Source organism: Thermobia domestica, chromosome 5 (assembly GCF_964235325.1).
Source record: "Thermobia domestica chromosome 5, izTheDome1.hap1.1, whole genome shotgun sequence".
Classification (NCBI taxonomy): domain Eukaryota; kingdom Metazoa; phylum Arthropoda; class Insecta; order Zygentoma; family Lepismatidae; genus Thermobia; species Thermobia domestica.
In genome coordinates this window covers 26,854,230-26,868,942 of record NC_137458.1, presented here as the reverse complement: position 1 = coordinate 26,868,942, position 14,713 = coordinate 26,854,230, and positions in this window count along the sequence as shown.

Sequence of the window (14,713 nt, the reverse complement as noted above, 5' to 3'; positions counted from 1 at the left end):
CCCGCGCAAGGTAATCTCTTTATTTGTTTTCCCAAGTAATAATTTTATACATTTTAGCTTTAATTAATATTTTATTCACGTTACACACAATACAAATTTCGATAATTGTTTTGCAAACTAGCTTTATGAAGTGGTACTTAGTAATAGTGTTATTACGATTAGAGGTCATAGGGTTATTTACAACAAAAGCAAACAATTTTTGTTGCGATTTGTATTTTCTTGCAAGATAATAAATTACGGACAAATACATTATTTTTATCGAAAGTTAAAATTATGAACTTATTATTTGAGTAAAAAAGTACACATAAAATTGTTACTTTGCGTGTGAATTGAAATTAGGATCTCTGAATCCGCAGGCCAATACGCTAACCGTATGACCACACAGCACGGACCTGTAAAACCACATTTTCGTAACGTTTTGGTTCCCCTCCTTTGCTTGTGTAAAAGATGTGTAAAAAAACACAATACTCTTTATGATTTCTTCTTTTAACAGTTGGGGGCATACTTCATGCTTCTGTTCTAGCTACTCTACCAGGCGTAATTAATCTTGGAACGGGCGTTAGTTAGATGTTTTGAACCATATAAAGGATGAAGAGTAAACCCTAAATCAATGTGGAGTTGTGACAAAAACGATCTAGGCCTTACAGCTGATATCATAGCTTGGTTTATTACTGCACATTTTCTGTTTAACTTTTCTAGTTGTGATGAATTCTTCTTCTTCGTAACTCTCCGAGTAAATACTGCTAATATGGTCACGGTGTCTACAAGTTTTGAGAATCCAAATTTCTTCACTTTTGTCGACGATTTTACAAATTTTCTTAACCAAATCAGTATTTTAGGTATTTTTTAAAGCCCCTACCAATGACCGGTTAAGATGAAAGGTAGAGATATTTTACACTTTCGTCTTAACAACTTGTAATTAATAGACTGCACATCTAATTTACCTAATCTTATCACCTCAGTGTTACCTCTTAGAATATATTTAACTTCACTCCTTCATGGGGTATGGCTTTGACTTTATTCATTGTTGTGTTATAATTAATATACTTTCTCTGTGAATACACTACTACTAAATGACAGACATTACATATGATTTATATCATTCTAATAAGTACAAATACTCACTACCGTGACAAAAAAAATAGTCATTCACCACAACACAAATGTGACTTGCACATTTGTACTTGCATCTTCATTCGTATCATAAACAGCTTTTTAAGTAATGAAAAATAAAAATTACTAAGCAAAAATGTAAGCAAAAACAAATACAACATACTCATTTTCTTTTTGACTTGTAATTCCTCTGTCCAAAGAATCAACTTCTTCATTTGTTTGCTCCATAAGTTTCTTCTTCATACCGTCAAGTGGGGTGATAGGAACTGTGTGGTGAATAGGAACAAAACTTCAATGTTTTAATTTGTTCAGTCTTACGTTTCATTTATGCAAGATAAACTCTATTTTAATTGTCTGAGACACTCTTCATAGCCTAACCTTGCTCTACGTGCAATAATAGATTTTGCGGCTTGCTTTGATATTTTTTTCTCCGCAACTATTTTTAGCCGCATTGTTGTTGACAATTGTGAACTTAGCTTAACTTTGTTCACTACAGAGGTGGCACTCTAAGCAATTTGTTGTATGCTACTTCAAATCATTTGTTTATGAGCGCACTTCGAGGTTTAACGTGCAAAACTAGTTTCGAAATAAGATAATTTGATTTTAACACACTTCTGTAAATAACAACAGCATTTTTGAGAGTGGCAGGTGAATAGGAACAGAATGCCTCGAGTTTATAAACCAGATCCCCGTGCCGAAAAAAATATCGCAAATATCCAAAGGATCTCTTGGAAAAGGCTAAAAGGGACATTATCGTTAACAGATTAACGTACAGAAGTGTAAGTGACAAATACGACATACCCACAACAGTTTTACACAGACATGTAAAACATTTTAACGTGAAGTCTCAAGGAGGTCAAACAGTGCTAACAAAAAATGAAGAAATGATTGTTGACAGAATTGTAAAGTGTGCAGAGTGGGGTTATCCCCTAGAAGTACATGACATAAGGCTTATGATCAAAGGATATCTGGACAAATGTGGGAAAACAGTTCCAAAGTTCAAAAATAATTTTCCAGGGAAAGAATTTGCTCGTGGTTTTCTTCTCCGTCATTCGGCAAAATTGGCAGTTCGCCTAACCCAAAACATCAGGAAAGCTAGGGCTTCAGTGTCTTCTGAAGTCATAAATGCATATTTTGACAATTTGGAGAAGGAGCTTAACAGGAATTCTGCTGAAAACATTGTAAACTATGATGAAAGTAATCTTACAGATGATCCTGGAAGATCAAAAGTTGTTGTTAAACGTGGATGTAAGTACCCGGAGAGGGTCATGAATCATAGTAAGTCAGCTACGTCCGTTATGTTTGCAGCATCAGCAAGCGGAGTTTTGCTGCCTTCATACGTTGTCTACAAAGCGGTAAATATGTGCAACACATGGAAGCTCGGAGGACGTCCGGAAGTAAGATATAACTGTACCAGATCGGGTTGGTTTGACAGTCGCACTTTTGACGATTGGATACAAACTGTCGCCCTCCCATACTTCAGAAAGTTAAATGGTCCTAAAGCACTCATCGGAGAAAATCTCTCGTCACATCTGTCAGTGGAATCAATTCGCCTTTGCTCTGAAAATGACATAAAATTTATATTCCTTCCCTCCAATTCAACACACTTAACTCAACCCCTTGATGTTGCATGTTTTGCCCCTCTCAAGAGGAAATGGCGGGAACTCATTTCCAAGTGGAAAAGAGGCCCTGGTATCCGAGAATCAGCTCTTCGGAAAGATATATTCCCAAGGCTTTTTGCAGAGCTTCTGACAGCCATTGAAGAACATTCTACTGCAACTATAAAGTCTGGTTTTCGCAAATGTGGAATATTTCCTATAGACAGAGATCAGATTCTCAAGCAGCTTCCCGATGCAGATCCTGAAGCTTCAGGAAATATTGCAGCGTTGGACGGATCACTGTTGGAAATGTTCAAAGAAATACGATATGAGAGTTGCATTCCAGAAAGAGTTCCGAAGAAGAAATTGTCTGTTGAAGCCGGAAAAAGTGTTGCCCTTCATGAGGAAGACCCAGATGACCTAGATTCTTCAGAAGACGATATTGAGGTAGAGGAAGAAGCAATCGAAAGTGACTATGAAGAGGAGAACAAGGAGGAGCAGGAAACGTTTGTACCGGTAGTAACAGATATTAACTATGACGACATTTCAGAGGACGACTGGCTGTTAGTGTCTTTTCCTGTAGCTGAAACATCAAGAGCTATGAGGGCTAATGTTGAAAAGTTGTTAATCGGTAAAGTTCTTTCCAAAAGAAATGGAAGTCTTACAGCAACGTTCTTGCGCGGCAGATCTACTAGGGAACACAGTGGATTCGTGTATGGTTTTCCCGACGTTCCAGATGTATCCGATTTTCATTTTGGGCAGGTAAAAGGGAAACTCCCGCTGCTCAAGCCTTACTGTAGAGGAATGATGATATTTCCCGTCAATTGCAATGTTGGTGTCTGAACTATAACTATAGTACGGTATTGTCAAGTCCTCATTATGTTTATGTTGGTGATATAAATGTTTTTGAATCATTCCTTTCTCAATAAATATTTTTAAAAACTATTTTTTTTGTTCCTATTGATATTTCGGGCAGTACAATAGGAAAGTAAGCAAAAAATAAATGCTTGTTCCTATTCACCCCACTTGGCAGGTGAATAGGAACAACCAATATTTTTTAAAAATAAAACATGTAATAAAAGGAAAGGGGATTTAATATTTGTCACAGTTCTATTGCCCCCACAAAGACTGTCATTTGAGATCAAAACTTTATTTTTATTGACCAAGCAATTTTAAAATAATTTGGTTGGAAGTTGAAAAACCGTTCCTATTCACCCCACTGGACGGTAATCTCCAACAAACTTAATTCTTCTGCAGCCTTTATCTTACTGTTAGTCACTTCCTTCTCTTTGTTCTTCTTATCCTTTATAGCTTCCTGTCTTCTAGAAGACTTTCTTACCGCCAAAATCATTGCTTTTGTTATCTCACCGTTAGAGTTCATTCCTTCTGCTGTAACTGCTCCGTACACTGACAAAGTGACTCTTCTGTCAAGATTTTTTTTTTACCAAACACTCTTTATTAACTGAGAAATCTCTTTTCACAGCAGCATTGTCGTAAAACAAGGTCAGAAGCTGGTAAAAGAACTTAGTTGTCGAAACACTATTCACACCTTTGTCGCGGAGAACGTTAGAAAGAAACACATCCAGTTTGTCTGTCTTCCGATCTAATGACAACTATTTCGTTAAAGCATGGGAAATCGCGAAGTCGAAGGTAGTCTCGTTTCACAAAATCTGGAGATAAATGCCCCTGAGACACAAACTCGTCAAGGGTAAGGATTATACTAGACACTCGTAATGAGCTATTCGCCATTATATCTGGTGAAAGACAAGAGGGCCCTTTAACAATTCTGCAGACCAATAGGTACTTTTCAACCAGTTTCTTGAACAGAGTGATCAAAAATTCTGGTTCCCAAATGGCAGAAGCACCAAAACCATCCACATCCTGAGCCATCTTGATATTGGACGAGTTTGTCAAGTCAATAGTAGTGAGCTTTCTGGCGTTGTTTATTCCATTCATGACATATTTGTGAATAAATCTGGTTGCAATACTGTACAGCACACTGTAATATCCCTCAATATCTCGGCTAAGGATCTTGATATCCCTCAGTAACAGAGCTACATCACTGCAGCTGTGTATCACCACGTAGCTAAATTTATCATCATTGAGATATAAAACTTCCTGACCTACCGTGCCATTTCTTGACTTTTCTTCACATTCTTGACCTAATGTTCGATTTCTTGACTTTTCCTTGACTTTTTTGACGTGTAGACACCATGAAGGTTTGAATTATTTTTTTTTCTCCAGACTTAATATTATTTGTATCTGGATATGAATGATGATTGTACGCCATCTTCTGAATATCCCCCAATAATTTCTGCTGCACCTAATACGATCCTAAGTTTTTTGCTTCTGGGTTGCTTTCTCTGTTTCTGTAGCTGTTGTAAATTATTTTGTGGAAAAACAAAGAACATTCTTTTCATCAGAAACAATATATACCAAAATCAATGGCGTAACAAGGCCAGGTGGGTCTCCGGGGCAGACATTGGCCAGGGCCTATTTGGCCATATAATCACCTTTTCATTTTTGACATACAAGCACATCAATCAGCAGTTCCTTTATATGGTACATATTTTAATAGCATTTATAGTTTTTAACTCGCATCAGGTACCATGGGGTCAAATTTGACCCCAGTGTTCTTTCCAGTGCTGTAACTTTTAATACATTCGAAATAGCTTCAAGCCTTTTTTTGTACTTTTTTTGTTCAGACAGGAATTATGCTTAGTAGCCTACACACTTGACCTCGGGTTTACCTAATGAGAGGTATTTGTTAGTATAAGTGTTTGGGGTCAAAAATGACCCCATGGTACCTCTTGTATTGAAAATTATGTAATATGTTACATTCATTTTTTTATGACTTATGCCCTATGTATTATTTTACCTACCAAAATAAATGGTAGATAATAATAATAATAATAATAATAATCCTTTTTTATAATTATTACAATCGCGAATTGAACAGTTCCTTGAGTATGGGATCATATCGAGTCTAATATATTTTCCTGGAATATGGGCTATTTTCTTCCTGGTCTTGGCTACATTGCAACACCTGGAATTGGCCAAGGTTCCTAGAAATGACAGGTTGCCTCACACGAGGTAAACAAACGTCACACGTGACGTCACTGAAGGCCGGTTGTCCCGCGCGTATATTTTGTTGCTTGCTTGAAGCGTACTTTCTCCCGTGATTTTGGGTGCTTTTTAAATTCAATTGATGTGCTTTATTTTGTTTTAGTTGTGTGTTGTGAGTGTATCTCTGTTTTTAAAGAGCGTTTGTGTGTTGATTGACAATGCCTGGGACTTCATGTGCGGTTGCAAGTTGCTCAAATTCAAGAACAAATTTAAAGAAGAGAGGAATAGAAGACGTCTCTTTTCATAGGTATGTAGAATTTTCTTCACGAGTTTGGTATGTAGCATAAAATAGAACGGTCAATGAACTTCTCTCACGGAAACGCATGAATTATTCCGCACAAAATATACACTTATCGTCATGATTTATACTGACATTTTATGAATTAGGGATGAAATCAAATTGTACAAGTGTAAAAGACAAACGAAATATGCTTCAAATTAGAGTAAATTCTGTATGCTAATAGCATGTCCTCCAGATCTAATCAACAGTTCCGAGTTCTATTCCTAGCGGGGTCACAAGTAGTTCGATTCCCACGTTTGATTTTAGGTCCCATTCTTAAGCCATTATTATCATCCAATGAAATTAATAAATCACTATGGGTTTACTTTGCCATCTTAATCATAATCATCATACTATTAACACCAATAACTGTGACAAATTGTACTTTTTATTTTCTATTTCCGAAGGTTCCCCATAAATAGACCATATTTGATGAAAAAGTGGATAACTCAGTGTAAGAGGAGAGATGAATGGAACGCAGAAACCTCATACGTATGCTCCGATCATTTTACACCAGTTGATTTTGAAAGAGATCTTCAGTCTGAGCTGCTAAACACCAAACTTCAGAGGAAATTAAAGCCTGATGCATTTCCCACAGCAAAATTATTACCAGAAAACTTTGTTGCTGGAACAACAGCAGAATCTACAAAACAACGGCAAGAACGAATGTCAAGGAAAGCTTTGGCACAGGTAAATTTTTGGTATGTTTTCTCCAAGACTTAAATACCTAGCATGCTTTAAAAATCTATTTTTATATAGTTCCTCGGTATTATCTTTGGGTTAAAATAGGTTTAAAAAGACAAGCGTTATTTTTATTGCAAAATACTGATTTTTTAAAAATACTTTATGCAAATTTAATTATGTCTATCGACGATCACTTCCACTGGAAAAAATGATTGATGAAGTAAAGATGAGTGACTTCGAGATTTCAACCTAAAAATTGCCCAATAGAGTGTAACAGCTCCCTGTTACTAGTGATGCTCACGAGCCAAGATTTGGGCCTGTCTAGTCTCGTAAAAATGCTCTCTCTTCTCCTTTTATAGATAATATTACTCGAGACTAAAATCTCGTCTCGTCTCGTGGGCATCACTACCTGTTAGACACAAGTACATTTGTTATCTAACCTACGCTTGCGAATAGTTACTTGTAAAATTACTATTATTGTTAGATATATAATTTTGACAACGATTGGTAAGTGAAAACAAAAATTATTTCTTCAACATCATCGTCTCATCTTGTCTCGTAAACATCACTAACCATGACAAAGTTAATTAAATATATAGGGCCTTATGCAGAGTCGTTTTGACGCTTGATTAGTGCCCTACTAAAGAGCTCGACTAACATGTTTCCTGCAGTAGTCAGGCCTTTAGTATGACACTAATCATACGTCAAAACGACTCTGCATAAGGCGGATATTTTTTAATTCCAGACTACTGACAGTGAGTAGTCTAACTAATCTATTTTAGTAACCTATCCAATTATTTCTCTCAATTTAGGAACACCAACAGATACTGGAAAGTATTTCAACATTAGAACGACCATCGGATGTTGAGGAAACAATGAACAAGGATGAATTGTTTCAACAGCTAGAGAAAGAGGTCAAATTTTTGAGAAATCAAGTAAATGTTTTGAAAGAAATTATCAAAACAAAAGATGCTGAGTTAAAACGTATCCAAGAAACAATTGACGAAGAAGTAAAGAAGCAGCTAATGAATCACTTTTCAGAAAATCAAGTAAATATTCTGTTGAGAAAGAAGCTCGTTGTGAAATGGACTGCAGAGGAGATCTCCAAAGCATTCACTCTAAGATACTGCAGTAAAAAGGCATATGTTTTCATGCGGAATGAAATGAATTATCCTCTTCCCGGTATCATATCAATTACTCTAAATAAAATTGAGTTTATAGTTGTTTCTTGTTATATTTTTAAAACATTATTTTAAAATATTTTTAGAACATTACTAAAATAATCTATAAGGTATTTCACGCACAGAAAAGTATAGTCTATTATTATTCATTGCAGCTTTGGAAAATTCACGATTGCTAATAAAACTCCAACTGACCAAAGCAGTATATATATTTTAAGATTATATATTTGTGTTACATAGCCGAAACTGTAACACAAATATATAATCTTAAATATATATATATATATATATATATATATATATATATATATATATATATATATATATATATATATATATATATACTGCTTTGGTCAGTTGGAGTTTTATTAGCAACAGAAAAGTATCATGTTAATGTTTATCGATTTTTTTAAACACGTCTTTTTAGAAATGTTTTCCTGATATTCTAAGAATGGTGTTTTACAGATATTTGTCCTTGATGTGAAACCAATATTTTGTACAAAACATTTCCATTTTTCTTTAAAAGTATTTTCTATTTTCTCTTGTTTCTCGACATGGAAAACTTGGATGTCCACCGACTGGACTATAATCCAGCCCTCATACACTAATACACTAAACATTTATAATTCTTGTTTTTCCTTTTTTAAAAAAAGAAAGAAAATCAACTATTTTAGCAAATGTAAAATATGAAGTTCCAGATTGTAATTGTAATATTTTACTAACATTAACTATAACTTCTATTTTAGGGATATCTACTCTTCAAAGATGGGCTCAGAAAATTAATGTGACTGAGGGGATTCTCAGGGACGTCCTCTATCTTATGAAGGCTGTAGGTTTCTCCTTGGATACTTTTCAAAAACTGACAGTGGTCGCTTTTGATGAAATGAGTGTGAATGCAACTAGGGAATACAGTGATCAAACTGATGAAGTTATTGGTCCCCATAACCACATGCAAGTCATCATGGCAAGAGGTTTGTGTGCGAAATGGAAACAGCCAGTATACGTTGCCTTTGATCAAAAAATCACGAAACAGCTCTTATGCAAAATAAGTTGCGAACTTCAAACCGTGGGATACACAGTCGTAGCTTGTGTCAGTGATTGTGGGGGTGGAAATGTGTCGCTATGGAAGGAACTAGGTTTGAGTACCATTCAACCTTATTTTGCTAACCCGGTTACTGGAAGAAATATTTATTATTTTCCCGATGCTCCTCACCTCCTAAAGTTAATTAGAAACTGGTTACTTGACACTGGCTTCATTTTAGAAGACGGGTCAGTTGTTAATCAGGAACCTCTAAAAGCTCTGATAGAATTGACATCGAGCAAAATAAATGTTTGCTCTAAGATTAACAATCTCCATATGGAATGTAAGGGTACTCAAAGGCAGAATGTGAAATTGGCTTCACAGTTGCTGTCCCACACAGTTGCTACAGCTCTAAAACACTATAAACCAGGAAGTAACAATGAAGACGGCACATTTTATCGAACTAGTGAACGACTGGTTCGATATAATGAATGTTTCGTCCAATAAAGAAGCGACAAATCCGTATAAATCCCTTTTGGTAGACACGAAAACGTACAGAAGCAGAAACTAAAAGAATTTTATGATGTTGTGAGCTCTATGAAATGCACAGGAAAAACAAAACAAATGCTATTTCAGAAATGCATATTGATGTCTATTAACGCAATTCAAATGCTCCTCCAAGACTTGAGAGATTATGATTTAAAGTATATTCTCACAGCCAAAGTTAACCAGGACGTGCTCGAGAGCTTATTTTCTCAATACAGGCTCCGGATGGTAGTTTCAGGGAAAAGCCCAAAGATGTTTAAGATAAATACATGCACTACTGATTTTACAGATGAAGAATTTGTTGTTTCATCCGCTCTACAAACTCTTGCGGAAGACATAGATAACGTAGATGAAATGGAAGGTGAAGAACTACCAATGGATTCTCATCAAACTGTAAGTAGTGATACTGACACAGCTAGCGAGACTGGATCACCAACAAAAGAGCTTCAGATAGGTGATACTTCTGAAGACGGCTTGAAATATCTTGCTGGATGGATAGCCACGAAGCATAAGAAAACACACAAAAATTTGGGATTAAGAATGCGAGACCAAACACCATCATGCCATGATTACACTATACAGACTGGGTCTCACATTTATCATATGGATGTTTGACTGTTCCAACTGATACTTTCTTCAAGCAAGTTCAGAAAATGGAAGAAGTATTTTTTAGGAATTGTTGGAGAGGGTATTCCCAAAGGCAAAGGAATAGTAACAAATATCTCGAACAGAATGGCACGTAGGCTATATGGAGAGGGCATTGATTCAACTGTCATGAAAACTTTTGTAAAACAGCGTGTAATCATTCGTATGAGACATATTAATGAAAAATCAAATGAGAAAAAGAAATCGCTGAAAGCGAAGACACATAAAAAGTTAGGCAAAGTGTGATTTGCATACTTTTTCAAAATGGTTTTAAGGCCTCCAGGGGAATCTTCCATTTAAAAAAAAAGGTAACGCACCATGCACAGTACCTCAAGGTGGTGTGGAAATCTGTGTGTTAATAATAATCAGGGTGCGAATTACCGGGGGGGATAAGGGGGATATTCCCCCTCAATCACATTTTGTTCCCCTCCAAAGAAATCAGCTGAAGTATCCCCACCGGGGATGCTCGCTTTCCCCCTCAAACTCTGCTTAGTATAACTCCAAATTTCACTGATTTTTGTTATTTCTTGTAAATTTAATCTTCTAGCTGTATTTCGAAATGATCGATGTAAACTGTTCAGTTTTGGTCATTTCTACTTACCACCTAATTACCCACTATTTTCAACGTTGTTTAGTAGAACTATTTTATTATGACTACGGTTGTTACTTGCAACTGTACCTTCGTACCCTTCAGTTCGTCATCGTTTGTGAATTTGAATGTACTAATTGCGTATAACAAAGCCACATATAGATTTATAGATTTATGTTCTTAGCGGTTGGCCAAGAAGAAGTAAACAAATAGCTTCTTCTACCATACTTGGCGATTCGGATATGTCATATTATCCTCTATATTTGTATCGATTATCATCTTATTTTAATTTTTGTTATAACATGTTATTTCATTTTCCAGTGTACTCTTTGTTAGCACATGGTCTTCATTCCCTAGTAGGTTGTGTGTATGCAACTCAAAAGTTGCATTTAATTTGTGATAATTAGCATAGTAATCACTGCTTTTACAGTTTACGGAAATGAACTTTTGAAACTGTACTCAAAATCTGAGATATAGGTATTCTCTCGTAAGTATATGTTAACGTACACGCTGGGGGATACGCTCCTAGTGAGCAGAAGGTGATTTTTAGGTGAATAAGCGAATAATTCAAGATTTGTTTCAGCATTTGTTAATACGACTGGTTCTCCGTGTCATTGTCCGTGTCTGTACAAGCATTTCAACTGGAGCGGGTTTTTTAAAAAGTTAATCCTTCATTTTTCCATCTTTTCGCTGTACAGTTTGCTGTCCACGCAATTAATGTTGTCTGAAAAACTTCAGTGTAATGTTTTACTTTATTTAAATAACGTTGCATTTAATAACGTTGCATTTAATAACGTTGCATAGTGAATCAACTCATCTTCAACCTAACAGTAAAGTAATTTTTAAGTGTTGACTTTCCGTTCCCATCACGGAATCGATATTTGGAGAAAAAAAGTCGTGATGAGCACAGCTTTAGCGGGAAGTAGAGGAACAAACTCGAAATTTGAATTGAGAGATTTTAAATATTTGGCCTTCGATTTGACCTTGATGTGAGAAATCGGGACCAGCAACAATCCATTTCTTATTTGATAGGCTAATATCTAGATTTTCTTTTTTTTTAAAAAAAAGTCCGGTTTAACTGATAATTTTAGTGGTTTTCACAAGACTAAAGTAGGTTTCTTTTCGCAACCTGTATGTATTAATGCAAAGTGGAAGCTTTCAATATGAGTGGAAAAATTAACATATGCTTGTGATCATGGCTATCGCTCAAGCCGAATTATTAACTAAATAAACCTTAGAGAGCTACGGGGACAAGAGTGAGTACAACATTAAAACACGTTCAGAAAGGTTTACTGGGGTGTGTGTATGTCAGACAATATATATGTGCATAGTTATTGTCGGTAGATTTATTAAATTAATAAATCTCTTATTTATTACAGATGTCACACACACACACATACACACACACACACACATATATATATATATATATATATATATATATATATATATATATATATGGGGGGTAAGACATTTATTGCCTCATTTTGAAATTTGAACCTCCAGACTATGTCCTTTAGCCTAATTTTATCCCCCCCAATATAGATTATCTAATTCGCACACTGATAATAATAATAATAATAATAATAATAATAATAATAATAATAATAGACCCCTATTATTATTATTATTATTATTATTATTATTATTATTATTATTATTATTATTATTATTATTATTATTATTATTATTGAAGTCACAGGTTCGAATACCACTGATGGAAATTCTGAAAAAAAATCAGCATTTCTCCTCAATCTCACCGGAATGGTACTCTTTAAAAATAGGCTCCAAGTCCTTCAATCGCGAAGGTCTTAATAAATTATATTAATTAACTAATAATTATAAAAACAAGAAAACCATTCCGGCATGTGCCTGTATGCCGTAGAGGTAGATATCGAAGTATTGTAGATTTTAAAGAAACTCATTAATTTCCAATGTACAAAGTTTGTTTGATTCAGATAAAAATGCAGCTGCTAGCTTAAGTTAACATAATTGTTTTTTTGGGGGGGGACGGAGGAGCCCCTACAAAGGTTTGACCTATCTTCGACTGTGACCAATATTTTACTCCATACTAATTGTGTACAAAGTTTGATTTGATTCGGTTGACAAACGCGACCGCTATCATGTAAAAAAAAAAAAAAAGCGTTTATTTAAATATATGCTGAAGTGGTATCTTTGAATTCGTAACCTGCATTTCTGAGCACTTCATTGACTTCATAAATATGTTAGGATGATACTTAAGTTTAATTGCATACTATTATTATTATTATTTGCGATCTTTTGCATTTCTTTCCTCCGTTGTAGTGATATTTACGCGTCGAAGGAGGAAGAAAATGAAAGAAGTTCGACGCGAATTTAATTTTTTTTAAATTTCTTTGCCAGACATTTCATTTTTTTCAATTTCTTTACCAGACACAGCAATGTGTACTAATATTTTACAATATTTTACAGCAGTGAAATATTTTACAATAAAGAATAACAATGCTAATAACCAGTAAAAATGCAACGTTCGTAGTCAAAAGTTGTTGATTTTTGCCTGTAATTCTGCCTTCGCAGGGAGAAAGCGGGCCTTCAGTGACGTCACGCCGCGATGTTTATCCCGTGTGAGGCAACCTGTCAATTCTAGGAACCTTGGGAATTGGCAACGCTAGCATCAGTAGACACATTGGACATTGTGCAGTCGTTCTGACGCGTGATTAGTGCCATACTAAAGAGTTCGACTAAGATATGTTTCCTGCAGTAGTCAGGCGTTTAGTATGTCGCTAATCATACATCAAAAGGACTCCGAATAAGGCGCATTGTTATCAAGCGCTAGTAAACAAAACGACATTATGGCGAGACAAAAGCTATCTGTTGAAGAAAAGTTGGTCTATTTGGAGGAGATCAACAGTGAAGAAGAAGACGCTATTCAGGACAGCTTGAGCTGGGATGAGAGTGACGAAGAATTCAACGAAGTGGTTGATTCCCAGACTGAGGAAAGTGCAAGTGGGTCTGAGTGCAAGGAAGAAAACGGTAGTGATGTGACTCCAGGAAACCCCACAGGAAGTGAAGAAAGACATCGAGAGCTGTGGTATGAGGTTAAAAAGCAATCCTTCACAACCAAGTGGTACAGAGCTATATGGAAAGCGCGGGCGGTGTTGCCTGTGTCCACGAGCGAAGGACAACAAACACGCCACATTCTGCATCAAGTACAGCAATTTTGTGTGCAAACAACATAACACGAGTCTTGTAAAGTGCGACATATGCAAGGACGATTAAACAGAACTGCAAAGGAACAATTACAGAAATAACGAATATTCTTATGCTAATGTGCGATGTACTAACGATGAGTGTACATAAAACATTTATAGTAAAAAATAACACGAATATTGAAACATAATGAAAACGTTGTTCACATTCTTTAATAAAGATATCTGCATAAAGGAACATAATTTCAGAGGTAATATTATCTGTATAGTCGTGTTTTGTAAGTGGGGTCAAATTTGACCCCATGGTACCTTTAGTGTAATTTTTTTCGTGGTACCAGACGAGGGTTAAGTTGTATACTGTTAGTAAAATTTAAGTTATTGACAATTTCGTCATCTGCAGATATCGACACATCGTTTCCACCATAAATCTATACTTTTTCTGTTATCCTATAACTCCATTCACATTAGCTTTGCACCAAAAATTAGTACAACTAATTATTTTTTACCCTGTATTTAGTGGGGATTCGAAGTTGATTCTTTCGTCTTTGAACGTTGATCTGTCAGAAAAACTTCACCCTATTACGCATAGAAATAATTATCCTTGCACGAAATTTTGATGCAAGGTTATCGCTCACCCCATACAGCTTAATGCCAATTTTACATGGGTTATTTAACAATAACAACAAAGGAAAGAATTTGAATAGGTATTGGCCAGGGTCTATTTACTAAGTATCGTCCTGGA